General features: G+C 44.8%; 2 long non-coding RNA genes across 3 annotated transcripts; one reads left to right on the forward strand and one right to left on the reverse strand.

Moving 5' to 3' along the window:
* Nucleotides 1–2,809: 2,809 nt before the first annotated feature.
* On the reverse strand, nucleotides 2,810–8,132 carry LOC102478926 (uncharacterized). Of its 2 annotated transcripts, none has more exons than XR_001370689.1 (3): nucleotides 8,000–8,132; nucleotides 7,247–7,427; nucleotides 2,810–2,930 (listed from the first exon to the last, which is right to left on the reverse strand). It is a non-coding gene; the product is annotated as an uncharacterized LOC102478926 (long non-coding RNA). The 2 variants fall into 2 exon arrangements; XR_333326.1 differs by lacking the exon at nucleotides 2,810–2,930 and adding an exon at nucleotides 5,353–5,584.
* A 2,288-nt stretch (nucleotides 8,133–10,420) lies between these two features.
* On the forward strand, nucleotides 10,421–26,170 carry LOC102479212 (uncharacterized). Its single transcript, XR_333327.1, has 3 exons — nucleotides 10,421–10,555; nucleotides 12,793–12,920; nucleotides 25,835–26,170. It is a non-coding gene; the product is annotated as an uncharacterized LOC102479212 (long non-coding RNA).
* The last annotated feature ends 332 nt before the right edge of the window (nucleotides 26,171–26,502 follow it).

The raw sequence follows: 26,502 nt of genomic DNA on the forward strand, positions 1-26,502 counted from the left end.
AACAGAAGCCTAAGTATAATAAGATTATGAATTGATCAATTGACAAAAAGTTATAATCAGAGGCTCACAGAACTTGTGCTCAGTTAGGAGCAATGATTCAGTATCCACTAATTTGGTGTTCATAGCAACTCTACAAGGAGACTCCCATGAATAAGGAGGATCAATTGTACTTACAATTTCAATGCCTGCTTGTTTAAGTCAATATATTATAAACAATTGTCAATATGGCTATCATTTGCTATTTTACTGGCCTTATGGTCTCAGTCTCAGGACCAGCAGTTAGCATAATGGCTATGTCGCTGGACTCCTATGTAGTCGACCACGGTTCGAGTCCCGAACCTGGTGGCTTAAACTCACGCTGGGCGCGAGTGCATCCGTGCCCAGGATCCTGAAAGGAGAACAAAGGAGAAGGGATTGCAGTGTGCCCATCCCCCCGGGGAGGTGATTTCTCATATTCTGTCTCTCTGCCACTCTCTGTCTTTCTGGTGAGCACACGCCCCCTATAGCAAAAACCTCGGCAAAAAAAAAAAAAAAAAAGGGACCAGCAGTTAGCATAATGGTCTCAATCTCATGGTGCCATAGTGTATAAACTACCATCTACTTAACCACTACCCCCTGACTGTTGGGCTTTCAGATTGTTTCCAATATTTAGCCTTATAGACAAGACTATAAACAATATCTTCATGTACGTGGTGTGTGAATTCCACAAAGACAAATTTACCTGTATTATTCTAGTCTACCTCCCCAGAACATATCTCAGTACTTGGCATACAGTTTATCTCAGTAAACGTCTGCTGAGTGAATGAACGGCTTAAGGAGATTGATGATCAGGGACAGTCAGTCAACATGGAACTCTTAGTAGGCGTTCAATCAATGCCTGTTATTTGACATACCAACATCTACTGATCACCTGCTATGTGCAGGTGGCTAGTGCTGTCTGGATCTTTGCTTTCATTATATTGTTCAATCCCTGTTACCTTCAGAGGTGAATTTTATTAGCCTCAGGTTACCAGTAAGGAAACTAAAGCTTAAATGAATCAGTTGTGCCAAGTCACTAGCCCAGCTGCCATAATTCTAGCCCAGGTATAGGTGACTCCCAATTCCCCTCCTTCTACTGGGCCAGGCTGAAGCCATCTGTGGTCCTGAGTCATTCTGGCATAACTCCTGTAGTCACCAGGTGAGGGAGTGGGATCAGTGGGCTTTCTACAAAGTCCCTGGGGCACATAATCCCTAAGGCTCTACTTTCTCCTCCTCTCCCCACAATTCTCCCACCTGAATTCCTCCTTTCTCCTGTAATCACACAGGCCTGACATGATGGCTGCTTCTATTCTCTGGTCCTGTGCCTGCCTTTATAGAAATAATTGGCAGACATTCTGCCTTCAATACCTGATCCCAGGTTCGCTGAAACTCACACCCGACTTGACTGTGATGTGGGAATGGATGTGATGATGCAGGGAGGGCAGAGGCTATTGGATTCCAGGAGGTTTTCAAGGTGGGGCTTTGATCTCCTCTTCTGATTTGAATGGATCTGAGTTGAGGGTAGGGATGGAGTGTGGGGCTTTTTTTTTTTTTTTGATATTTATAAAAAATGAAGTGAAGATGGAAATTAAGTTTGTCTCATTTGATGTTGATTTCAGAAGCCAAAGGATCACCTTGGCTGATACCTCCTCTGCCAGGGAAGTCTGTCCGATATTGGGCATAAACCCTTGGTTTGGTACGATTGTAGAATAGTTCAGTTACAACAGTGAGTACTAAAACAGAGATCAGAGGCTTCTTGTAAATTCAAAGACAAACTGGTCAATCTGTCAATAACAATTTCCACTTACTATTCTACTGCCATTATGGTCTCAGTCTCATGGTGCCATCAGAGAGGAAGAAAGAAAATGGTGTTCCCTCCTCCAGGAGTGTCCTCCTCCTTTAGCCTGCCTGAGACACTCCCACTCGTCTTTCGAGAGCCAGCACAGTGGTTTTACTTCTCGGAAGACTTCTTGGTAAGAACTCCCCCCAGAGTGCTGCAGCATCCCCTTGGCCCTCCCTACACTGCCCTGCATAAGTAGAGGCACTGTACCAAACACCTTATCTCAAAGCCATGGACCAATGTGTCTACATCTCTTGAGAGGTAGGCTGGACCTCATCCATCCTGGTCCCTAGTACCTGTAGAAAGTCTGATACAGAAAAGGTATTCTTAGAGGCTGGTGGGTAGTGTGTTGGTTAAGGTGCTGGACTCCCACGTGGTTAACTATGGCTCAAGTCCTGGACCTGGTATCTTGCTTTCTTACTTTCCTTCTCTCTCTCCCCAGTCAAATTAAGAAATAATAATAAATAAAATGAAATAAAGAATTCTTTTTTTTAGAGAAATTTTTGCTATAGGGAGCGTGCACTCACCAGAGAGACAGAGAGACAAAAAGCAAGAAATCATCTCCCCCCAGGGGGCATGGCCACGCCACAATCCCTTCCCCATTCTCCTCTTGGGATTTTAGGCATGCACACACACGTGTCTGGTGTGAGTTTTAAGCTGCCAGGTCTGGAACTCAAACCAGAGTCAACTATGTGGGAGTCCAGTGATGTAACCATTACACCATCTACTGGTCCAACAAGTAATTCCTTTTTTTAAAAAAGATATTCTCAAAGTATTGAATAAATAAGTAGATCAACTTCTTGAAAAGGGAGTACAATACCTTCTTACACATTTACTTATTAACCCAAAATTCACAGGGTTGTTTTGAAACATGGTAGAGTTTTTGGAAAGGATATGCACTCTCATTTTTCTTTCCATGCAAGAATCCTCTTGTCTGCATCTCAGGGGGGGAAAAAATGTTGTTCAGTATTACTCTGGATGCCTTCAGTGACAGTGAGCTAGGAGAATTGTCTATTAATTCTAATTTTGTGGAAATACTCTGCCTTTTTCATTTCCCAGGGTCCATGAAATTCTGGAAGACAGAATAACAACCATAGATTGCCAATAGCAATGTTTATTACAATAGCTAATATTTTTTTAAAGAATCATTTATTTTTATTATATTTATTTCTTTCATTTTTTTTTTTTTAATTTGACCAGAGAAAGACACGCAGAGAGAGAGTGGGAAAGTGAGAAAGGAAGCCACCAGATCCGAGACTTGAACTGAAGTCGGCCATGTGGGAGTGTCCAGCGACTTAACCACCACGCCACCTGCTGGTCCCAACAATAGCTAATATTTATTGAGTACTTACATGTCAAATACTGTTCTTGGTGGTTGACTTATTTAATCCTTATTTGATTCTCACATTGACTCTATGAAGTGATATGATTATGATGTTCATTTTGCAGACAATATATTTGGAGCCCAGAGAGGTAAAATTACTCACTTGAGGTCACACAGCCAGTGAATTGCAGAACTAGGATAAGAACTCAGCTAATCTGATACTAGAACCCACATCCTAACTACCACACTCTGCTGCCCTTGGGAAATGAGTGAATGCCATTAGTGATGCACCACGTACCAGGTACCATATTAGTCCTCTTCCATACGCAAGTTCAGTTACCGCTGGGGACAAGTGAATGTCCCCACTTACGAAAGACACATCTGGTAGAGGTGAAGTCAATGGGCCACACCTTCCATAGAGTACTTGCCAAAGATACCACCTCATACACAAGGAGGTGGTGACTCAGAAAATACTTACACCTCTTTAGGTCAAAGTGTGATTTCCACAAATTCATTTTGGGGCTATCAACATACACCTAGAATGTCCAAGAAGCTTCTTTTCTCATCTGGGTCCCAGTTTCCTCCTCTAAAGTACAAAGCTCTCTCCCTCTCTTTTTTTTTTTTTTTTTGAAAGGTTTTTGATATAGGGCATGTGTACTCAACAGAAAGACAGAGAGACAGAAAGCTAGAAATCACCCCCCCAGGGGGGATGACCATGCTGCAATCCCTTCTCCTCTATTCCCCTCTCAGGATCTTGGGCACGCACACACACGCACCCAGTGTGAGTTTAAGCCACTGGACCTGGGTCTCGAACCATGGTCGACTACATATGAGTCCAGTGACATAGCCATTACACCAACTGCTGGTCCCTAGAGCTCTCTCTTATTCTGCCACAGAACCTGAGTTTTACCTGAGGTCTAGGGAAGAGGAGGAGGGAATGGGGAGAAAATAAGAGAGGAGAGACGGAAAAAATGAAGGAGAAAGAAGGTGAAGATCACAGAGTTTTAGGGGAGTCATTCACTTGGCAGCAGAACTCTCCTATTTTAGAAAAGGGCAGAGTTAAAGAATCTAGAAGGGGCAGTAGCAAGAAAACCAGGGAAAACAGAAGTTCTTGGTGACGCCTTCAGGTTCCTGTTTGCTACCTCAGCAGGTAGAAAATATTGGACAGAATATGCCTCTTCCCAGATATCCTCATAGCTCACTGGTCTAGCTTAATGGCCAGGCCATGGAAGGAGCAAGTGACACTCACCTTGAAACCTCCCAAGTCAAAGTCCTACCACTCTCCTCCCAGTCCCACTACAGTGCTGCTGCTCTCCATGCCTCTTCCACCAGCTGCCCTCAAAGCAGGCATCCAGGGACCAGCAGTTAGCGTAATGGCTGTGTCGCCGGACTCCCACATAGTCTACCGGGGTTCGCGTTCCAGTGGCTTAAAACTCACACTGGGCGCATGTGCGTGCGTGCCCAAGATCCCGAGAGGAGAATGGAGGAGAAGGGATTGCAGCATGGCTATCCCCCCTGGGGGGTAATTTCTCACTTTCTGTCTCTCTGTCTCTCTCTGTCTGTCTGGCGAGCGCACGTGCCCTATAGCGAAAACCTCTCCAAAAAAAAAGGAGGCATCCAAAAAAAATCCAGGTGGAAACCAAGTGGGCGTGTCCCATTGACAAGTTACCCTGTGGGATAGGTGATGCTTGAAACCCTACCTGGAAGGCAGGTGGGCCAGCTGCTCTCAGGACAAATGGACCACCTGCCTACCACGAGGCTCCCAATGCCCCAGCCTTCCACAGTGCCAGAAAATACTGAGACATCCATTTTTCTGTGAGTCTGCTATGGCCTGGCCTCCCTCCCAGCTCCAGTCAGCTCCTGGGTCACTCAGTACACACTGTCTGAGCTCCCCATGTACACAGTGTGGTGTCAGGGCTGAGGGCACATGATATGAAGCCCCTCAGCTTGGGGCAAGCTGAAGGTAAAACAAGAGGCAGATATCTCCTATGTGACCACCAAGGCAACCTGTGCATCCTGATGAGTGGTAATGCACTATGGGGCAAACCCACATGGGAAAGGTCCCTGCTCACATCTGGAGACTTCCTAGTACACTGGGCATGCGTGTGCCCATGACCCAGGGCTGGCTGAAACTGGCGGTAGATGGCAGAATCAAGACCCAATTCAGGGAAGTGAGGGGTCATGACCATGACCATTCTACTATTCCAAGGTTGGGAAGAACAGCCTGGCCTGGACACAGCCACCCTGTCCCAACTCCAGGACTCTCCACCAGGGAGCACACAGGCTTAGAAGGCACACTCTCTTCCTACACCCTCAGGACGAATGGCAGGTGGCCCACACTGCAAGGAAAGGGTTCTTGTCCAGTCCTACCACTTCGCTGTCCATGGCCTCAACTTTCTTATCTGCAAAATAAGGGTGAGAATTCTTGGTTAAGGAAAATAATTTGCAAGTCATAACAAGAAGACTATTGACTGCCATCAACAGGAATCAGGCCTGAGAGTTCTGGGCCTGGCATGTTTTTCCTCAGCCTCTCTGTCTATGAGTCCCACAAGACCAGCAAGTGTATATCCTCAACCCTTCTGGATCCAGAGACTGTGGCATGGCCAGACATAGTGTGTGCAAGTGTGTTTGTGATGGAAGAGGAAGGGAGGACTCAGTTCTGTTTACAAAACTAGTAGGGCTTGACATGGCCTCTTTCTTCTAACACTTTCCCGCTGTGTGGATAAGGCTTGTTAAGGCTGTCTTCAGAGCTCAGCAAGTGCAAAGGTACAAACCATCTGTCGAAGATATGAGGCTGCCTTTTCCATTTACAACAGTGGACTTTGAGCACCCCTATAGGGAAGGAGGAGAAGCCAACCAAAACTGCTCCCAGAGGAAAGAATTACCTGGGCGCTGACGATAACTGGGAGCCAGGTGAGCTCCTGTCACTGAGGCGGCTTCACCAGGGGAGGAGGCAGAACCAGGGAGGAGGTGGGGAGGTGGGGGTCCCAGCCCTCAGCATCTGCACCGACCTGCTGCCCTCCTCCCTTCCCATGTGGCAGGCAGAGATAAATCAACGGCAATCAACAGTGAAACTTCTACTGTCTAATGAACTTGGTAGAGCGCACCTTCTATTTTTAACTGGCCCAATTTCTCAGTCACATCACGTGACTCCTATTGTCTTGTCTGAGAAGGAGGGGGGGGGGGGAATTAGGCCACACTTTCTAGTTCAAAAAGGTGATGAACTCTTCAATTGCATGCATATTTCCTCTTTCATTGAAATTTGCTAAGTAACCTTAGAGAAAAAGAAGGCCTTTTTACTACCACGGTGCTCTATTTAAAGGAACTAGGAGCTATCAAATGATCTTACTGAGATCATATATAAAGCTTTAGGCTAAAAAAAAAAAAAGCTGCTTGGATAATATGGATGCGTTCTAGGCTCATTTAATTTTAGAGGTTTCAGAAACTATTTGATATAGAGGTGGGCAGAAAGATTCATCTTAATTATTTGTAATTCACAGAAAATTTCGCCTTACATCAGGCAGCACTGTAGGGTAGTACAAGAAGATTGATGTTAGCTTAGAATGAAAAAGGCTCCACTTTTCTCTACTGTCCGGGCTTGGGCAAGTCTCTCAACACCTGTAAGGATCAGGTTTCTCCTCACATTATATCATTACCCCAGTCTTAAATATGACCTTGTCCAGGACAACTGTCAATGCTGTCAATGTCTTAAGACAATAAATTGGGGCTAGCAGGTAGCATCGTGGTTAAGGCACTGTACTCCCACGTGGTCAACTGCAGTTCAAGTCCCAGACCCAGTGACTCAAAACTCACACGTGGCATATGTGTGTGTGTGTGTGTGTGTGTGTGTGTGTGTAGCCAAAATCCCCAGAGGAGAATGGAGAAGGGATTGCGGCATGGCCCTCTGCCCTGGAAAGTGTTTTCTCACTTTCTGTCTCTCTCTTTCTCTGTCTCTCTGGCAAGCACAGACATCCTATAGCAAAAAATGTCTCTCAAAAAAGAAAAGAGAAAGTGTATGACTCATGTCTCACCATTACCAAAAGAGGGGAGATCTTTGTACTTACCATTACATGTGAAAGAAAGCTGAGGTGTCCCACCTTCAACGGTGCAGCTGATAGCATACTGGGCTACAGAACTGGAAGCCACATCTTGACACATCTTGACTTGAGCCACAGCTCAAGTCCTTGATCTGGTTGACTTGAAAACACTCCGGGCATGTGCTCAAAATCCTGGTGGCCTGGAGAGCTGGAGAAAGGAAATTGCAGCATGACTGAGTTCTGCGGAGGGTGCTTCTCTCTTTCTCTCTCCTTTTTTTTCTTTCTTCCTCTCTCCCTCACACATCTGTGCTCTATTATGACTCTAAAGAAAAGAAAGGAAGTCACTGTGGTTCCTAAAAAGTCATCATTTTAGAAAAATCAGCTTAACCACTCTGGATTCTGAACTATCCAAGTTCAGTATATTCTAGAAACATGCAATACAAATGGCCTTGTTAGAATGTTGGCTATCGGGCCAACAGGTGGCATGGAGGTTCAGGCATGGATTCCCACACGTCCAACTGCACACACAGTTCAAGTCCCAGACATGGTGGCTTGAAAATCATGCCAGGCATATATGTGTATATGCACAAAATCTCTGAGAGGAGACTGGAAGAGAAGGGATTGTGCTCTGGCCACCACCCCCGACCACCGCGCTGGGAGGATGATTTCTCACTTTTCTTCTCTCTCTCTTTATCTCTGTCTCTGTCTAACAAGCACGTGTGCCCTGAAGCAAAAACTAAAAAAAAAAAAAAAAAGTTGACTATCTATGGGAAACTATACCTCTAGCAAAGCAGCCCCTAATTCTGGATCTACTATCGGGTTGTCCAAAAAGTCGTGACATGTTTTTCTATGGAAAAATGCATGACTTTTCCCTAGCCCAATGTGTTTAAGCCCTTGTTTCCTAATCTGTATGCTGCGGTATCCAGAGGCCCACAGCAAGTACACAGGAGCAGAGAGAAGTATTCTAAATTCTGGACAAATACTCTTCATTGATTGGACAACACACATACAATTATGAGCTCGATGCTGTTCACAGTTTCAGCATTAGATCGTGCTACATTCCTTTCAGTGGCATTCTACCCTTGCAAAGCTGAGCTTCAGGGGGTTGCAATAATAACAGTGTGAAAATCAATGTCGAACAGAAAATGAAGGTGATGGTGTCCAGTCAGGTCCCACGATTTAAGGTGTGTCGTGCCCTACAGCCTCACATATGCTGTTGGCTGCCATTTTTACAAATGAAATGAAAGTGGTCCTTTGTGGGTTGTCCCTGTAAGACAGCTGTTAAGTGCTATGCATAGAAAGCTGGATGTCACATGGCTAACCAACACTTGAACCCTGGCCCCAGTGACTTGAAAACATTCAAGCACATGTGTATGCATGTTCAAAATTCTCATGGGATGGAGGAATGGAGGAAAAAGGATTGTGGTATGACCATGCCCCATTGGAAGTTAGTCTCTCTCTCTCTCTCTCTCACACACACACACACACACACACACACACACACAAACTTTCTCTGAAGCGTACACATGCCCTCTGGTAATTAAATAGATTAAATAAATAGACTTTTTTCTCTTTTAATACATGGGTATTATTATTTCAAAAAACAGCTAAGATATAGGAGATATAATACTTATTAAGCTGTTGGACATAGCTAAATAAACAAAGCTGTTAGGTATTTCTTTTGGTCTAAGAGTACCATGAACCAAAAAAGTTTGAAAAGCCTCTAGTTGAAGACGTCAACCCTAGCAGGGATGGCACACTGCAATCCCTTCTCCATTCTTCTCTCAGAATGTTGGGCATGCATGCACATACGCACATCATGTTGCAACCCGCTGGGTCCAGGATTTGAAACGCGCCATGTGGGAGTCAGCCACCTTCAACACCTCACCACAAGCTGGCCCCAGTCAAACTTGAGTAATACTACTAAACCTCAGCTTTCTTATCTAATCGCTGCAATGGAGAAGCTGTGGAGACCAGAAAATCGTGCCTAGCATGAGTCCTGAGACATGGTAGATGCTAAATAAAGCATAGTAACATTCTCATCTATGGCCCATCTAATCTGTGGACCTTTCTAATTTCGTCTTTGTGGATGAGCTGAATTCTCCCTGTCTAGAATGCTGCCACAGACCCATCTTCCCCTAAATGGGAGGGACAGAAGGAGAACCGTCCCTCCTCCTCCTACAGCCTCCAGACACCACCCCTTCCCGCCTCTACCCTCCTTCTGGTCCCCTTCCCACTCCCCACTGCGAGCTTGCTGAAGATGCAGAGGGCCTGTGTGTTGCTGGTGAGGCTGGACACATTGAAAGCCTTGTTTGCATGATAGCTCCTCTTTGAGTCCGTTCAGCTGCTTCCGTCAATACAACCCTCAGATAAGATGCTGTAACTCAGAATGTTTGGCTCGAGAGCGAACTGCTACAACTGAATCCTACGTCCTGCGTTAAAGTCCACCCCCTTCTCTCCCAGGCCTGGCCTCACCACTGCACAAACAGAAGCCGAAGGGAAAGGTCCAATTATTCCATGGAGATTTAGCTACTGTATTGACAAAACTCAGCGTTAATTCCCAGAAAGCATTCAAGCCCTGAGGTGGGGGCGGGGGCAGAGGAAGGGGGGGCCGTGGGCGAGCTCGCTGGATAACTGGGTGAGAGTCATAGCCGCTTTTCAGCTGAGTCTGACCTAGTTTAATGAAATCAGGTCATCTGTGAGCTCTTCATTACCCTCAGACTAAACAGGACCCAACAGAGCAGCCAATGTCCCTGGCCTTTCCGAATTCTGCTCATTCGCATTATGACATTTTGATGTTAGGTCTTAATGCGTGTTGACTTAGTGGCCTGGCCGCTCCAAAGGTAGTAAACAGCCTGGGTGAAGGCAGGAAAGTAAACAAGAGGACTGATTTTAAAAGCACATACACACAAAGGCAGTGTAAATACCCCAGGTCCCTAGCCTGCATCCTCAGGGAAACCAGCAGACAAAAGGCGACGGGAGTGTCCGCGACCATTATCGCTGATGGATGGATGGAACTCACCTATTATCCTGCTGTATTCTCAGATGGAACTCGCGGTTTCAGCAGATCTTTGGGGCAGGGGGCGGGGCTGGAGGAGATGAAATTGTCAATTTAGGATGGTATGGAGGATTCAAGGGCAAATTGTTTTCCAGCAACCACTGTAGAGGACAGGGCCAGTTTCCCCTCTTGAGCCAGTCCTACTGGCCGGTGATGGCTTTATTTGATCTGCTGCCCAATCTGCGTTGTCCTGAAACCTGAAACCTGGAAGGCTGGAAGTGATCCCTGTCCTCTCAGTGGATGCTCATTAACTGAATGATTATTTACAAAAGTAGATGGTATGTGTGAGCTCCCCACTCCTCTCAGAAGCGAGATAGTGACACAAACTGCCGATGCCACCAGGGCAGGGAGCACGCTCAATGATAACACAGTATCAGTCTTTCTGGGCCGACATGGCCCAAGGACTATGTGTTTGCACTACGTTAATGGTGCTTTTTTTGTTTTTTAATTTGTTTACTATAGGGTGTGTGTGTTTGCTGGAGAGAGACAGAAAGGGAGAAATCACCCCCCACAGGGTGGATGATCTCACTCCAATCCCTTCTCCTCCATTCTCACCTTGGGATTTTGGCGTGCATGCACATGTATGTGCCCAACATGATTTTTAGGCCACTGGGTCCAGGACTCAAACTGCAAAGTTGGTCATGTGGGATTCAGCTGCCTTAACCTCTATGCCACCAGCTAGCCTACGGTGATGGTGTTTTTAACTCAAGATAAACGTATTAACAGGCCTAGGTTGGAGTGGGCTGAGAATCAGAGGAGACAGCGGGGAATTCCTAGATATGTTGCATACTCTCTGAAGTCCCTAGTGTGGTACGGGATCTAGAATTTCATAGTGTGATGAATTTGGTCTGGGTCTGGCTGATGGAGCACCACCTTCTACCTATTGCACAGCTGCCTGGGGTAGAAAAACACCCTTCCCTTCCCTTCTAGAGACTAGTCCTCCAGAACCCTCATTCCACCAAGTTCCCTACTTTAAGTACCCAGTCCCCATTTAGGGATGTCTGAGGACGACAAAAATATAGACTGGGATGAATAAAATATTGACCTGTGGGTGAGCATAGGCAGAGTGTCCCTTCTGTTGGATTTAGTTTTCCATATGTGTGATGAGAAGTTTTAATCACATGACATCTCTAAGCATTTTCCAGAAAGGTTTTGGTTTCAAGGAATTCTAAAGCTATCCGTCCTCTGCCTTGCCCCATGGTCACCAGGCAGAGCAGGTATGCCCTGCGCAAACTGTCTCTTTGGGTTCCTTAAGGATCTACCACTGACCTTGGCTCCCTTAATCCCAGTCTCTGACACTGATCTACGCTTTTTCAATCCCTTCATTTTAAGTGTTTGGCCAACATCTATTGCTTCCCTTCGTGATGAGTAAACATGGTTGAATGGAGCCAAAAACCAGTTTCCTTTCCAAGGGCAAAGGATGTTCAGCCCACCTGTTTCATGCCTTTCCAGAACCAGGGGAATGCAAGGCATGGCACCTATATCTGTGCTTGACATCTAGACAGTGACTTGCAAAAGGAAGTGGGATTCTGCCAACACGGTGAGAGCTGAGATTCTGGCTTTAACCTGCCTGTACCATCTAATCAGGAAAATGGAAAGATCAAGTTTCCTGGGGGTTTTCTTTCTGGCATTCTATGATGTGTATTGAGTGACCATGTCTGCAGAGAGCCCATTGGCTTAAGAGGAGGTTGTAAGGATTGACTTGTATTCAGGCGCTTGGAATTCCAGAATGATAATTATCTCCATGTACCTCCTAATTGATAGGAACTCCAGAGAGCTTCATGGCATACAAATTTTAATTTGAGTATCTGAAAGAGCATCTCTTATCAGGTTACCAGAAAAGCACAATACTGAAAGAAAACCTATAGAAGTTTGCTGACATGGTTCTTAAATATTTAGTCACAGAGCTTTGGCTGTCAACAACAAAAACAAACAAACAAAATTACATAAAAACAGATCTAAGCAGAACTGTTCAGGTAGGAGTAGCTGAGAGCCCAGAGACCTACCTTTTTACCCCTGTTTTGACCTCCTCCTCTAAACCTTCAAGGTCCAAGGCACCCCATAGAATTTTAAGGGCTCTGAGTTTGAAAAACAATGATCTAGTGCAACCTCCTCAGTTTATAGATAAGAAATCAGAAGCCTAGGGCCCACCAGGTGGCATGGTGATTAAGGGCGCTGGACTGCCACGTGGACAACTGTGGTTTGAGTCCTGGACCTGGCAGCTTGCTTTCTCATTTTCCCTCTCTTTCTCTCTTTCTCTCACTCGCTCGCTCTGTCCCTCTCTGGTCAAATTTAAATAAATAGATAAATGTTAAATAAAATAATTCTTTGGAAAAAAAATAAATCTAAAGTCTAGAAGATAAAATGACTTGTGAAATCAGTGTCAGTCACAGACAGAAGAGGCACTAGACTTTCAAGTCTTTGATCTAAGGGATGCTCACTTAAATTAACCATTGCGTTAAGTGCCTGCTTTTTAATGATGCTTCAGCCAATTTTCACTGTTTACCTCTATCAGCTGATCGTTTTTAAAGTGCTCTTTCTTAGAATTAAGACACAATTTCAGCTATGGCAAGATGCAAAGGCATAACCTGGTGATAGAAGAAGGCTGACTTGGAAGTAAGAAGACATGCTATGTTACTTTAGGTAAGTCATCTCACTTTCTGGAGACAATTCTCTTCATCTGTCAGGGTAGGGGTGGTGTTCGGGAGTGGCAGACCTTAAAGTCAGTCATTTCAAGGTGCATACATTTTGAAGCTAAGCATAATAGATTTTGATCCTCAAAATCATCTCCTCTGTATTCTTTTGTAAATTATTTCTTTGAATTAAACAACACAACCAAGATAGAAAGTTCAAAAGAGAAACCAGAAAATAAAGTTGAAGAACTTTCAAAAGTGTTTTTTTTAAATAGGAAAGAGTTGGAAAATAGGCCAGAAGAGACAAAATATCAGGATCAGTTCAGGATATCCACCATCTGACTAATACCAATCACAGAAGTAGAAAACAAATGGGAGGGTGTTGTCAATTACTTTTTAGAAAAATTTTCTCAAAGGGCAGAATAGGAGCTACAGAATAAGAAGTATACAGAAAAGGGCCCAGGTTAAAGTGATAATACAGCTGGACCCCCCCCCCAAGGGTCCCAGATTTCAAAATCAGAGCCCTTAAAGTTCTATGGGGTGCCTTAGACCTTGAAGGTTTAGAGGAGGAGGTCAATTCATGTCCTGGGATCTCTCTTAGCGTGCGGGGTGTGCTAGCTGATGTGGGGTAGCTGGGACGAGAGTGGTCATGACATGAGGACCCTATTGTTGGGGGTGCTTGTTTCTCTGTCTCTTGTAGAATAAATCATTTTTTCAAATGTACAGAAATAATGAGACAAGACCCATAGTAAGTTAAGTCAGAGTAAAATTTCATCACTCCAAGATAAGGAAAGGTCTTAAAAGTTTCTTAAAAAAAAGGATATCAAAATTTCCTCCAAAGTATTAGGGTTCAGATTGGCATCGGTCTTCTTAATACAATACAGAATATTAAAAAATAAAAAAGTAGTACTTTCAAAATTCTTAATTTTCAGCATTAGATCTCTATACCCAGCTAAATTATCTAAATATTGTGAAGATAGTAAAAAAAAAAAAAAAAAGTTGTAGTTATGTAAGAATTTTATCATTTATTTATTTATTTATTTATGTATTTATTTTACCTCTCATATATTTCTTAAGAATGTAGCACAATATAGTTTATCAAAACAAATGACTGGGGGCCAGCAGATGGCATGGTGGTTAAGGTGCTGGGCTCTCACATGGCTGATTGCGGTTCAAGTCCCAGACCTGGCAGCTTGCTTTCTTGCTTTCTCTCTCTCTCTCTCTCTCTCTCTCTCTCTCTCTCTCTCTCTCTCTCTCTCTCTCTCTCTCTCTCTCTCTCTCTCTCTCTCTCTCTCTCTCTCCGCCCCCCCCACCGGTCAAATTAAAAAGAAATAAAGTTAAATAAAATAATTCTTTAAAAAAAAAAGAATTGGGAACCAGCAGTTAGCATAATGGCTATGTCGCTGGACTCCCACATAGTCAACCATGGTTCGCATCCCGGACCCGGTGGCTTAAAACTCATGCCAGGCGCATGTGCGTGCGTACCCAAGATCCCGAGAGGAGAATGGAGGAGAAGGGATTGCAGCATGACCATCCCCCCTGAGGGGTGATTTCTCGCTTTCTGTCTCTGTCTCTCTGTGTCTGTCTGGCGAGCACACGCGCCCTATAGCGAAAACCTCTCCAAAAAAAAAAAGAATTGGGCCAGTTGTGGTGTGATGGTTAAAGCTGCTGGATCCCACATAGCCCATTGCACTGATCGAGTCCCAGATCAGGCAACTTGAAAAGCATGCCAGGCACATGTTTTCCCTCCAAAAGAGGGAAAGATGGAGAAGAAGAGGTTGTAGCATGACCATTCCCACGGGGGATGTTTTATCACTTTCCTTCTCCCCCTCTCTCTCTGTCTCTCTAGGGTGAGCATACGTGCCCTCTGGAAATTAAAAAAACAAAAAGAATTAAACAAGTCAATGGACCACTAAATCAAGCAAGCAAGCAAACAGTTGTCCTAGTATGTTAGGGCTGCTATAACAAAATACCTTAGAGTGCGTAATTTATTAAAACAAGCAAACAAATAACCCCAGAAATTTATTCATCACAGTTCTGGAGATGGAGAAGTCCGAGATCAAGGTACTGGCAGATTCAGTGTCTGGAGAGGGCCTCTCACAGATGATGCTTTCTGTGCATTCCCATGTGGCAAAAGAGGCTGGCGAGCTTCCTCCAGCTTCTTTTATGAAAGCATTTATCCCATCCCTGAGGGATCTACCCTTATAACCTAATCACCTCCCAAAGCCCCACACTTAATGCTATTGCATTGGGGTTTAGGTTTCACCATGTGAATTTCAAGGGAGCAGAAACATTCAGATCATAGCAACAGTCCACTTAGAAAGACCACTATGGTAAGTTCCACGTCCTAGGCCAGATCAGCTGGGCTATGCTGTGGTAACAACTATAAAGCTTTGCTTACTTCTCGCAACATGTCCACTGCAGATTGCCTGTGGCTCTGCTCTGTGTCCTCTTCACTGCAGGTCTGACTTGATGCAGCATCCTTCCTCTCTCTGAAATATATAAAGATAATACAATAAAGAACTATTGTATTTTAATTTTATTTATTATTAGTTTCTAATTTGATCAGAGAGAGACAAAGAGAGAGGAAAAGTGAGAAAGGAAGCTACCAGGTCTGAGACTTGAACCATGGTTAGCCATGTCGGAGTCCACCACGCGACCTGCTAGCCCCCCTCTCTCTGAACTATTGACAGCCATCATTGTAGAGGATAAAAGAGATCATGGCTAACCATTCATAAACTGCCTCTAAAATTTCTTCTCAGAAGAAATACATACACATGCCACTTCTATTCATATTTCACTGACCAAAGCAAATTATATGATTAAGCCAAATCTCAATGGGACTCAGAAATATAACCATCATTCCAGAAGGTACAATGAATGTTTTAACCTGTGGTGAAGCATGTTCCAGAATGACTGCTCTGTGTCAGCGTGTGAAGGTCTACAGGTAGAAAATTGCAACCAATAGATTTTCTGCTTTATATAAATATTTGCGAGGCTAGCAGATTACGTGGTGGTTAAGGGTGCTGGACTCTCACATGGCTGACTGTGGTTCAAGTCCTAGAACTGGCAGCTTGATTTCTCACTCTCTCTCTCTCTCACTCTGTCTCTCTCTGGTCAAATTTTTAAAATAAGAAAGAAAGAAAGAAAGAAAGAAAGAAAGAAAGAAAGAAAGAAAGAAAGAAAGAAAGAAAGAAAGAAAGAAAGAAAGAAAGAAAGAAAGAAAAAATATTTATATAAGTATTTGCAAAAAACTAAGAAACTTTAAATGTTAAAAAAAATTAAGAATATGTGCATAATACTAAGCAGGTTAAAAAGGAAAAATGAAGAAATTATTGCAGAGAAAACCAAAATAACTTTTAAAGTAATAATGAAGTATTCCTCTTACTTTTTTAATTTGCCAGCATGCACATGCACTCACCAGAGAAAGACAGAGTGAGCAGGAAAGAGAAAACAAAAAAGCATCCCCTATGGGGAGTCATCATGACACAATCTTTTCTCCTTCATTTCTCCCTCCTTTTGGCATTTTGGGTGCACACGTAAACGTGCCCGATACATTTCTCAAACCAGCATCTGGGACTCAAACAACATAGTCAGCCATGTAGGATCTGACATGTAACGACCAGGCCAACAGCTGGCCCAAGGAAATTCTTAGCACTGTACTTGTCCCTTCACCGAACAAAGTTCTCCTAGGAAAAAATATAAATACCAGTCGTTGATTTCATTTCAAATTGTGAAATAATTACATGGGAAGGATAGAAGAGAGGAAGTGAGGGGTGTGGCAATAAGAACTAAATCTTCAAGTCTACTTAAGTAACCGAAAGGTGAGGTATCTTTTCCTAGATTCTGATCCCGTAGTATCTACCCGGGGCACGCTCCATCAGTAATCAACACCACGTGGTATGGTAATACGCCAGCGATACGTGAGCGGTAAATGTGGATAATGCTGACCATCAGGAAATTTCAAGAAGCAGTGCCAGCATGCAGAAAACTGAACTAAATCACGTTTTAACAAAAAAACAACTGAAAGTGCTTTAAAGAGCAAAATGAGGTCTGGTGGAATAGTGCAGGGGCTTTTTGTTTGGTTTTGATGCTAAAACAATGTACATTTTACTTTAACTAAAATACAAATACACACACACACACACACACACACACACGGCATGCTGTCTCTAATTAATTTTTGAAGTCAGTGAAGTAAAGATGATAAATAAATAATACAATACTTATCCTTCAATGATTAATTTTCAAGGCATCCAGACATAATAAACCAAACCTGACATAGCCATCCCGGCAATAATGCAATCTGTCTTTGATGATTCAGAAGGCACTTTAAGGGCCTGGCAATGACCTAAGGTCATCTTTCTGAATATCTTTCCTCATTCTTTCCTAATTTTTAGTCTTGTGAAAACTGATTGAATGTTGGCAGTTCTAAAATCCCCAAGAACCTTTTTCTCTGGTGGATGGGAAACTTTATGAAGGTTCTACCACCAAAGCTGGGAAAGAACGTGCCTGCCCTTTGGCTCCTTGACTGACTGAAGAAGCGCTGGAGGCTGCTGGCCCGATCCGAGAGCCACCTCATGCACGTGGAAGTCAAGTTGTGGGGAGACATCGTTCTCAGAGTTTTCAGAGGCAGACAGTAGCCAAATGATGGAGGATACTTTAGGGAATTCAGAAAGCACAGGTCATCATGACCAAATAGCACCACATGAGAAATGCACCAAAGCTCTCAGAACTAGAAGACGTTTCTGAGACTATTTCTCCTCAAAAGTTAGGCTAATGTGAGTGGCTTTAAACAGATTTGATCTGGGAAAAATATATAGTCAATCTTTCAAGGTAATTATATGATGTATCTATATGATAATATCTCATATAAGTATTAAAAAATCATATTCGGGGACAACAGATGGTTAAGGTGCTGGATACCAAATGGCTGAGTTGTGGTTCAAGTCCCGGACCCAGTGACTTGAAAAACATACTAGGCATGTGTGCATGCGTGCCCAAAATCCTAAGAGAATAGACGAGAAGGAATAGCACAGTGGTCATCCCCCCAGGGAATGATTTCTCACTTTCCCTCTCTCTCTGTCTCTCTCTAATGAGTGTATGTACTCTGTGGCAAAAAATATTTTTTTTAAAGAAACTTACATTCACAGAAAAATTGCTAATGATATAGGAAAATATTTATGATATGTTAAATTTAAAAACAGAAAGGAATTTATATATAACCGATAAATTGTGTATGTGTTTGAGTAGTAACGGTTCCTATCTCTGAATAGTGAGATTGGACAATTTTTAGTAAATTTAATAAAAATCAAATGCCACTTAAATAATACATAAAAAGATTCACGAAATGACTGTCGACAGAAAAGCAAGCAGAAGATCCAGAATTTAATTCTCGGTCATCAAGCAACCAGCTGAATAATGCTGAACGAATTGACTTGCCTCTTTGACCTCAGTTTCCCCACATGTGAAATTAAAAAGTTGAATAGGAAAATGACAGGGACCAGCAGATGGCATAATAGTTACATTCCTGGACTTCCATGTAGCTGATGGTGGTTTGAGTCCCAGACCCAGTGACTTAACCCTCATACCAGGTGAGGGCACATGTGCATGCCCAAAATCCTCATGTAGCAGAAGAGGCCCACAGCTTCCTGACAGGAAGAGATGAGGAGAAGGGATTGCGGCATGGCCATCACCCCGGGGAGTGATTTCTCACTTTCTGTCTGTCTGTCTGTCTCTCTCTCTCTCTCTTTCTGTGTCACTCTGGCAAGCACCACCCCCCAAAGAAAAAAAAAAAAAAAAAAAACTCTCTTTAAAAACAAAAAGAAAAGGAACCAGCAGTTAGCGTAATGGCTATGTTGCTGGACTCCCACTCAGTAGACCGCGGTTCTCGTCCCAGACCCGGTGGCTTAAAAAACTCACACCGGGCGCGTGTGCGTGCGTGCCCAAGATCCCGAGAGGAGAATGGAGGAGAAGGGATTGCAGCGTGACCATCCCCTCTGGGGGATGATTTCTCGCTTTCTGTCTCTATGTCTCTCTCTGTCTGTCTGGCGAGCACATGCGCCCTATAGCAAAAAAAAAAAAAAATAGAAAGAAAACTGACATACCTTCCCATGAAGCCCTACACCAATAAGGGGAAGGGGAAGTCCGTGGGATTCCATATCCTCTATACCAACGTTCCCAAAACAGTCTTGCTTTCATCTAAATATGCAATCATATCACCTCTATAGTCACACTGCTTATGTGTCATGTCATTTCGAAATGGACAATTTTCACGTCCAGCCTGTTTTCCTTCTTGTTTGGGGATCAAGAAGCTGTCAAAGGCAGTCTTCACTACCTTATCTCAATTACTCTTATGTTTTTCTCTCCCCACAGAGCAGATTCAAATCTCTTTTGTTTTTTATTCTCCAAAGGCTCTGCTTCAATGGCATGAATACTAAAAAGTGCCTCTAAATTTTTTTTGAAAGGAGCAGTTTTGGTTTTCTTTTGGGCTATAGGGTGCATGTGCTTACCAAGAGACAGAGACAGAGAGACAGAAAGTGAGAAATCACCTCCTCCACAACAAACCCCCCACCACCACCATGGCTCAATCCTTTCTCCTCCATTCTCCTCTCGGGATTTGGCACACACACATGCACACACACCCCACGTGAGTTTAAGCCTCTAGGTCTGGGACTCGAACCACGGTCAACTACATGGGAGTCCAACAACATAACCATTACACCATCTGCTGGTTCCAGGGACAGAGTGTTTAATGACAAGATTTGAATGCTATTTGGGTCCAAATCAGGGCTGATTCTCCAATCGCCCCACCATGGGCACTCACAAAACAATCTGAAGAAAATGCACATATTCTTTATGTCTCTGATTCCTAAATTCCTTATTATGTGAACAAGTAGGAATCTTTAACAACACCCCCTATCCCACCTGTGTCTATATGGGGTCTGTCTATGTCATGCATTTTTCTCATCCAAAGAATAAACATAAGCTTCTGAATCAAGCCAAGATTTAGAGACCATACACACCAGAGGATTTACAAACTGTTTACTAAAGGAAGAAAAATGGCAAGTCCGGTCTTCACATTAGCAAGGACACCTTGTTAGAGAGATCAAAGAAACTGTTGGACCTAATCTTGGAATTCTAGTTCTGCAGTAACTCGTTCTGGCTGATCTGCACTGAAAAGGACCAGCAAACGTTACCTCGTAAATGTATCCACCAGCCAGAGTAGGAAGCAAAAAACATTCATCAGAGTGTAGGGTCACCAGGAGGCACAAACTGGGCCTATTCTCTCTTCATTCAAACGGGTTTGGCCTCAGCTTTGACTGAGATTTATTCTCTGGCCTTCTGGAATCCGTAGAGGACCCCCCAAGTGCTAGGACTACAAACTACGGAGATGTCCTCTGTCCACTCCAAGGCCAGAGTTTGCGGTTGTCATGGAAGCTTGCTGCCCAAAGGTTCACCACTCTGCCAAATCCTGGCTCCCACCTCCCACCACTCCATTGACATTGCCCTCACTGAGATCCCCGAGATTGTGTTGCATAACCCATGGGGCTTTATCAATCTTTTCTTTTCAGATTTCTCTACCATATTAGATATGTTGACCAGCTCCTTCTTCTTGAAACCCATATTCTCTCTTAAAAAGAAATTCCTCCTCTGTCTCTGGCATCTCCTCTGCCGACACCTTCGTGCATTCCCTCCTCACCATCTCCCTACTCAGTGATGCTCCCTCAAGTTCTGTCCTCAGTCTTTCTCTCTCGGGGCATATGCCCCTAATTGGTGTACTCCTCTTCTGTAGCTCAACAACCAGCTAATCTCTGGCTCCTCCCCAGCCCTTTCTTCCGTATTCTCAACCCTTTAGTTCAGCTGCCCATAGGATATTTCCACTTGGATTTCTCACCTACCAAATGTTGCAAGTTCAAACCTGAACTCACCTTTTTCCCTCAGAAAATTCTTTCATCATCTCTTGTGTTCTCTCCTTCAGTGACTGGCACTATTCTCCAGCCAGGTCACTAAGTCTGAATCTGGGAGTCAGCGAGAGCCTCCCTCCGCTACTCCCCCGCAGCCAACCACTGGGTTCTGTCGGTTCTTGTACTGAGGGATTTCAGACATCTTTCCTCTCTTCTCATTCGCCTGCCTCTGTCTTGTTTGTTCAAGCCTGTGTCTTCTCTTATCAGAACAAGTGTAAGAGCCTCTTTCCTGTTTCTGTGCCTCCAGACTCTTCCCTTCCAGTTTTCCCTGTACACTTCAGTCATGCAAGTTTGACCAGATTCTTTGGAGCTGTGATTGACTCATCCTTCCTGATCAAGCGCAATTCTCACTTTCTCTAGGAAGCCTTCTTTAATTCCTCATCTGAATTTGTTCTCTCTTCTGTCTTCTTAAAGTACTTTGCACAAGTTCACCCTATCGTATCAGAAGGACAGCCATGTTCTTCTGTAATTGTTTACCTACTTGTTTCTTAACAAGATTCTTACTCTGCTGGCACTGAGTCTGGTCTCCCATCTTTTCAGTCCTTAAATGCCCGACACAGTAACTGGCATCAGTACAGCCAATATGCTGTATGAGGGAAGAACGGAAGGGAGTCAGGGCACCTGGTTCTTCTGTCAGCTCTCCATTAATCTGCTTTATGCCCCGGAACACGCCGTTGTAATTCTTCGAGTTTCAGTTTACTCATCTGCAAAATGAGCTGTTTTATTGAAGACTGATACGTACGGAGCACCTATTTTTGCGATAGTCACAAGGCTCCTCACAGTGCCTGTCATGGATGCAAAGTGATTCTTCCCTGTTCTAGGTCCTTATGGTCGGAATCGTATTTTCATGGCTCCGTTTGGACAGATGGCTCAACTGGCACGCTTTTGCCATAGATCGTCCATTATTTATGTGGCCCCTGTATGCCTCTCCCAGGTCTCCTGAGCTCTAAGATAGCTGTATTTCTTTTTCTCTTTTTTGGAGAGATTTTTGCTATAGGGCGTGTGCGCTCACCAGAAAGCCAGAGAGAGACAGAGAGACAGAAAGCGAGAAATCTCTCCCCCACACCCGGGTGGATGACCACTCCACAATCCCTTCTCCATTCTCTTCTTGGGTAGTTGGGCACTCATGCACAAGTGCCCAGTGTGAGTTTAAGCCACCGCGTCTGAGACTTGAACCGCGATCGACTACGTGGGAGTTCAGCAACATAGCCATTACGCCAACTGCTGATCCCAAGATAATTGTATTTCTTTCTTTTTAATTATTTTATTTTATCAATTAAGAGAAGCAGTGAGATATTTAGAGGTTTTTTTAAATTATTTTATTTAACTCTATTTATTTATTCATTTATTTCATTTTAATTTGATCAGAGAGGGACAGAACAAGAGAGAAAGAGAGAGAGGGAAAGTGAGAGAGCAAGCCACCAGGTTCGGGACTTGAACTGTGGTCTGCCATGTGGGAGTCCAGCGCCCTTAACCACCATGCCACCTGCCAGCCCCTAAAATAGCTGTATTTCTTTTTATTTTTATTTTTTTTTTTGGTGGGGAGGGGAGGTTTTCGCTATAGGGCACGTGCACTCGCCAAACAGACAGAGACAGAGACAGAAAGCGAGAAATCACCCCCCAGGGGTGATGGACACACCGCAATCCCTTCTCCTCTATTCTCCTCTCGGGATCTTGGGCACACACGCACATGCGCCAGGCATGAATCTTAAGCCACCAGGTCCAGGACTCAAACCGCGGTCGACTAGATGGGAGTCCAGCGACATAGCCATTACGCCAACCGCTGGTTCCCAGATATTTCTAAGCCCAACCCAGTTTCTCTTTCACACAGTATTGCTAGGGACAGAAAGGTGGAGACTGACACACCGAAGCAGCACCAGCTCTTCTAAGATTCCCTGCCTGCGGAAGGCATCGTACAGCATTGGAGTTTGCATACGCCGAGCATCCTTTACGTGGGTGATTTTAGCCCCAAACTCTGTCTTTCCCACAATGCCCCGAGAAACAGCTGTGTCATCTCTTGGCTTCAAATGTCTGGATTCCATATTCTGTTTCTTAGACCCCTTCCTCCTCCCTCTCCGAAGTGGCCATTCTCAGGAGAAATGCAGTGTTTACACCAATAGAAATGTATTACAATGAGTACATTGCTTTTATTTATTCATTTACTTACGGATTGTTTTACCAGAGGGAGCATGCACTGACCAGAGGGAAAGAAAGGAAGAGAGCGAGCGAGAGAGAAAGCAGCCCTCCCCCCATAGGGAGGGGTGACACTGAAAGCCTTTCTCTTCCGTTTCTCCATCCTGTCAGGATTTGGGGCACGCGTATGAGGCTGGCATGTTTTTAAAATCTCTGGGGCCAGGATTTGAACTGTGCATTTGGCCATGTGGGATATGGCTTCCTTAACCACAAGGCCACAGGGCTGAGCCAAGGGCATTGTTTGTTTGTTTGTTTGTTTGTTTTTTAAATCATACTCCCAAACTCAAACTCCAGAGTTGAAACAGTGCAAGCTTTTCCTTGCTTAGGCAGTATCAAGCTAAAGCAGGTGCTCTGAGCACAGTTAGGGAAGATACGGAGCACCCCACCTCAGACCTCAGCACCTTCCTTTCTCCATGTGCGGCTGGATACTTTTCGGAGTCACTTGGTTGTAGGTGGGTCTGGGATTTTGTCATCAGGAAGCGCTTACGTGATCAGAAGGTGATTGGTGCCACCACTTAGATCTGAGCAGAACGGGACTGCCTGGGCCATCGCATTGACCTGTACAAAGCAGCTCTAAGCAGCAAAAATAGCCTGGCATCAGACACGTGCATGACCACGTGTGGGAATGGGAAGGGGCACAGTCATAAAAGAAGCTACATTTTCATCTTAAGTAGTGGGAAGTTGCAGATGACCCCCAAAACTTGTCACATAAAGAAAAATAAGTTACTGAAAGAGGTGGAGGAAAGAGACAAGAGACACCTGAAAGAATTAAAAGTCATTGCCTCTGGGGTTGGAGGAAATTGTCACTTTTCCTAAGAAGTCTTGCAGAATTGCTCAGATGGTATGCATGACTAACTTTGATAAAAGTTAAAAACTAAATTACTGAGCCAGCCAGTGATAGTGGTAAAGGCTGTTGGATTTCATATGGACAAAAGCAGGGTTCGAGTCCCAGACCCAGCAGCTTGAAAAACATGCTGGGCATGTGTGTGTATGTGCTCAAAATCCCAAAAGGAGGGTGAGATGGAGGAGGAAGGGATTACAGAATAACTTATCCCCAGGGGGGAGTGGGGTGCTTTTATTACTCTCTCTCTCTCTCTCTCTCTCTCTCTCTCCTGAGAGCACACATGCAGCCTGACAAAATAAAAAAATAAACAAAATTGTAGAAAAATCAAATCCCAGTGGACTCTGGTCCATGGCCAGAGTAGAGATAATAACAGAACCACTGGCCAGGGAGAAATCTGATGACGCTGCGGGTTTGGAAACACCTTCCCACCTCACCCCTCCAGCCTGACTCCGAAGACCCCATCCTCCTGCTCTCCATGCACATCTTCCAAGATTCCGCGCCTAGGATGAGATTCGCCCTGAGAAACCCAGGTGGCTGATCTTCAGCGACAATGGAGACTACAGAGGGGAGGAGGATCGGGCCAGTTCAGCCCCAGCTGGAACCAAGGCAGAGTGTGGCGTTGTCGCAGGAGTATTTTGTGACTTTCTCGCCGGGGGCCCCACCTCCTCACCAGCGTCTAGGAATCTAAACAAACAAATGCCTCCCCTGTTGGAAGCAGCAAATCTTCATTTATGGGTGAAATCTGCCAGCCCCAGCAGCAGAGAACAATTTCTCTCATTACATCAACTCCTGGAGCTCTTGCCGGTGGCAGCTGTTGTCCCATTAGGAACAAATTTTCCACGGTGTAACCCACCCTGCCACCCGCCAGGCGACCGCCAGCTTTGGAGCTGCCTCCAGAAACAGCTGGAACGGGTCACTCAAACCCCTGGGCTGTGGCTCCCGGAGAAACATTAGTCCCCCAGATAGAGTGTCTCCCGCCTCCCCTGCGGACAGCAGGAGAACAAAGCAGCCTGGGGTGCTGAGCGGAGGTGGCTGGAACCACCCGGAAGTTCACGCTCTCACCAGCGCCCGCTCTCACGCACACACACGCCACGTGAAGATGAGCTGAGGGCTCAGTGGCACCAGAGCAAAGCCAGGCCTCCATCTGGATCTGTCCAAGAAGGTCCACTGCATTTAGCCGCACTGTTCACTGACCTAAGGGCCCACTCCTGAGCACAGGTTAGGGTCAGTCTTCACTTTTCCTCACAAAGGATAATTTTTACTTTTTATTTTATTTTATTTTATTTTATTTTATTTTATTTTATTTTATTATTTTTCGCTAAAGGGCACACACACTAGCCAGAGAGAGAAGAGAAAGCACACCTCCCCCCACGTCACCCAGCACCTCCTGCAATGGCATGGTCATACTGCAACCCCTGCGCTTCCATCTCTCCCTTGGGATTTGGAGCATATATACACACACCTGGCATGTCTCTCAAGTCAGTGAGACCAGAGCTCTATACAATCAATCACGTGGGATCTGGCTGCTTTAACCACCAGGCCACAGAGCTGGCCCGAGGATTTTTATTATTTTTGTTCTACAGAGTGTGTGCATGCAAAAAAGAGCACCCTTGAAAGGGTCTCCTCGTGCTGTGATCCCCTCTCCCAGCCCTGCAGCACCTCTGGATCTGGGGCACCCACCCTTGCTCCTGGCCAGTTTTTGGGCTGCCCAGAGATGTGAACCAGCAGCAGGCCATGTGGTTTCCAGCACTGCAGTCCAATACACTACTGACGATGCCACCTGGCTGGGCTGACTTGTTTTCTTGTCATCGCGTGTCCAGGGCAATAATGAGCGTGTGCTTCCTTTAGCTTACCCAGGAGGTTGGGAGGGACCCCGGTCTTCTTATGAACACTCACCATCTCCTCCATTTCTCCCGTCAGAATCATTCCTGGAAACCCTGCTGCTCCTTGAATTTGGGTCAAAGATAATAAATATTGGATTTGAATATCTCAGTCTTCAACAGACAGCTCGTCCTCGCCCCGGCAGACTGCCCAGCGGCCTCAGAGTGCGCGACTGCATTTTTAAAATCCCCCGGAAAGCTCCCTGCATTGTGAGCAGGTCCTGCTGACCAGGCTGAGTTTTACAGCCGAGCTCTCAGCAATGCCGTTTACTGCACACGACAGATCACAGCAGCAGATGTGGGCGGCCTCGCTCCAGCCTCTTGAAATTGCATCTGTTTTGAAATGTGACTCGACTTCAATCTGAAGCTGACCATAACACGCACGGCATGGATGGGAGGTGTTTACTAGATAAGCTTCTGATATTGGATGTTTGCTAATCATATTAAAGGCTTGAAACAAAATCCCAGCTACAATAAATCCTTACAATTGTACACATGAGGCAGGAAACACCAAAGAGCCCTGCCTGGGGGTGTGATCCGAGACCGGGTGGCACGGGGACAAAACCATGGGTCCAGAGATCCAGGAAACAGGAGCCTGTTGACTCTTCTGAACTCTCTCAGTGACTACTAGCAGGAAAGTCTCTTCCTCTGCTTGGCCTCAGTTTCTTCACCTAAAAAAGGATGGCTCAGGGGCCAATAGATGGCATA

The sequence above is a fragment of the Tupaia chinensis genome, unplaced genomic scaffold (genome assembly GCF_000334495.1).
Source record: "Tupaia chinensis unplaced genomic scaffold, TupChi_1.0 Scaffold000045_1, whole genome shotgun sequence".
Lineage (NCBI taxonomy): Eukaryota > Metazoa > Chordata > Mammalia > Scandentia > Tupaiidae > Tupaia > Tupaia belangeri.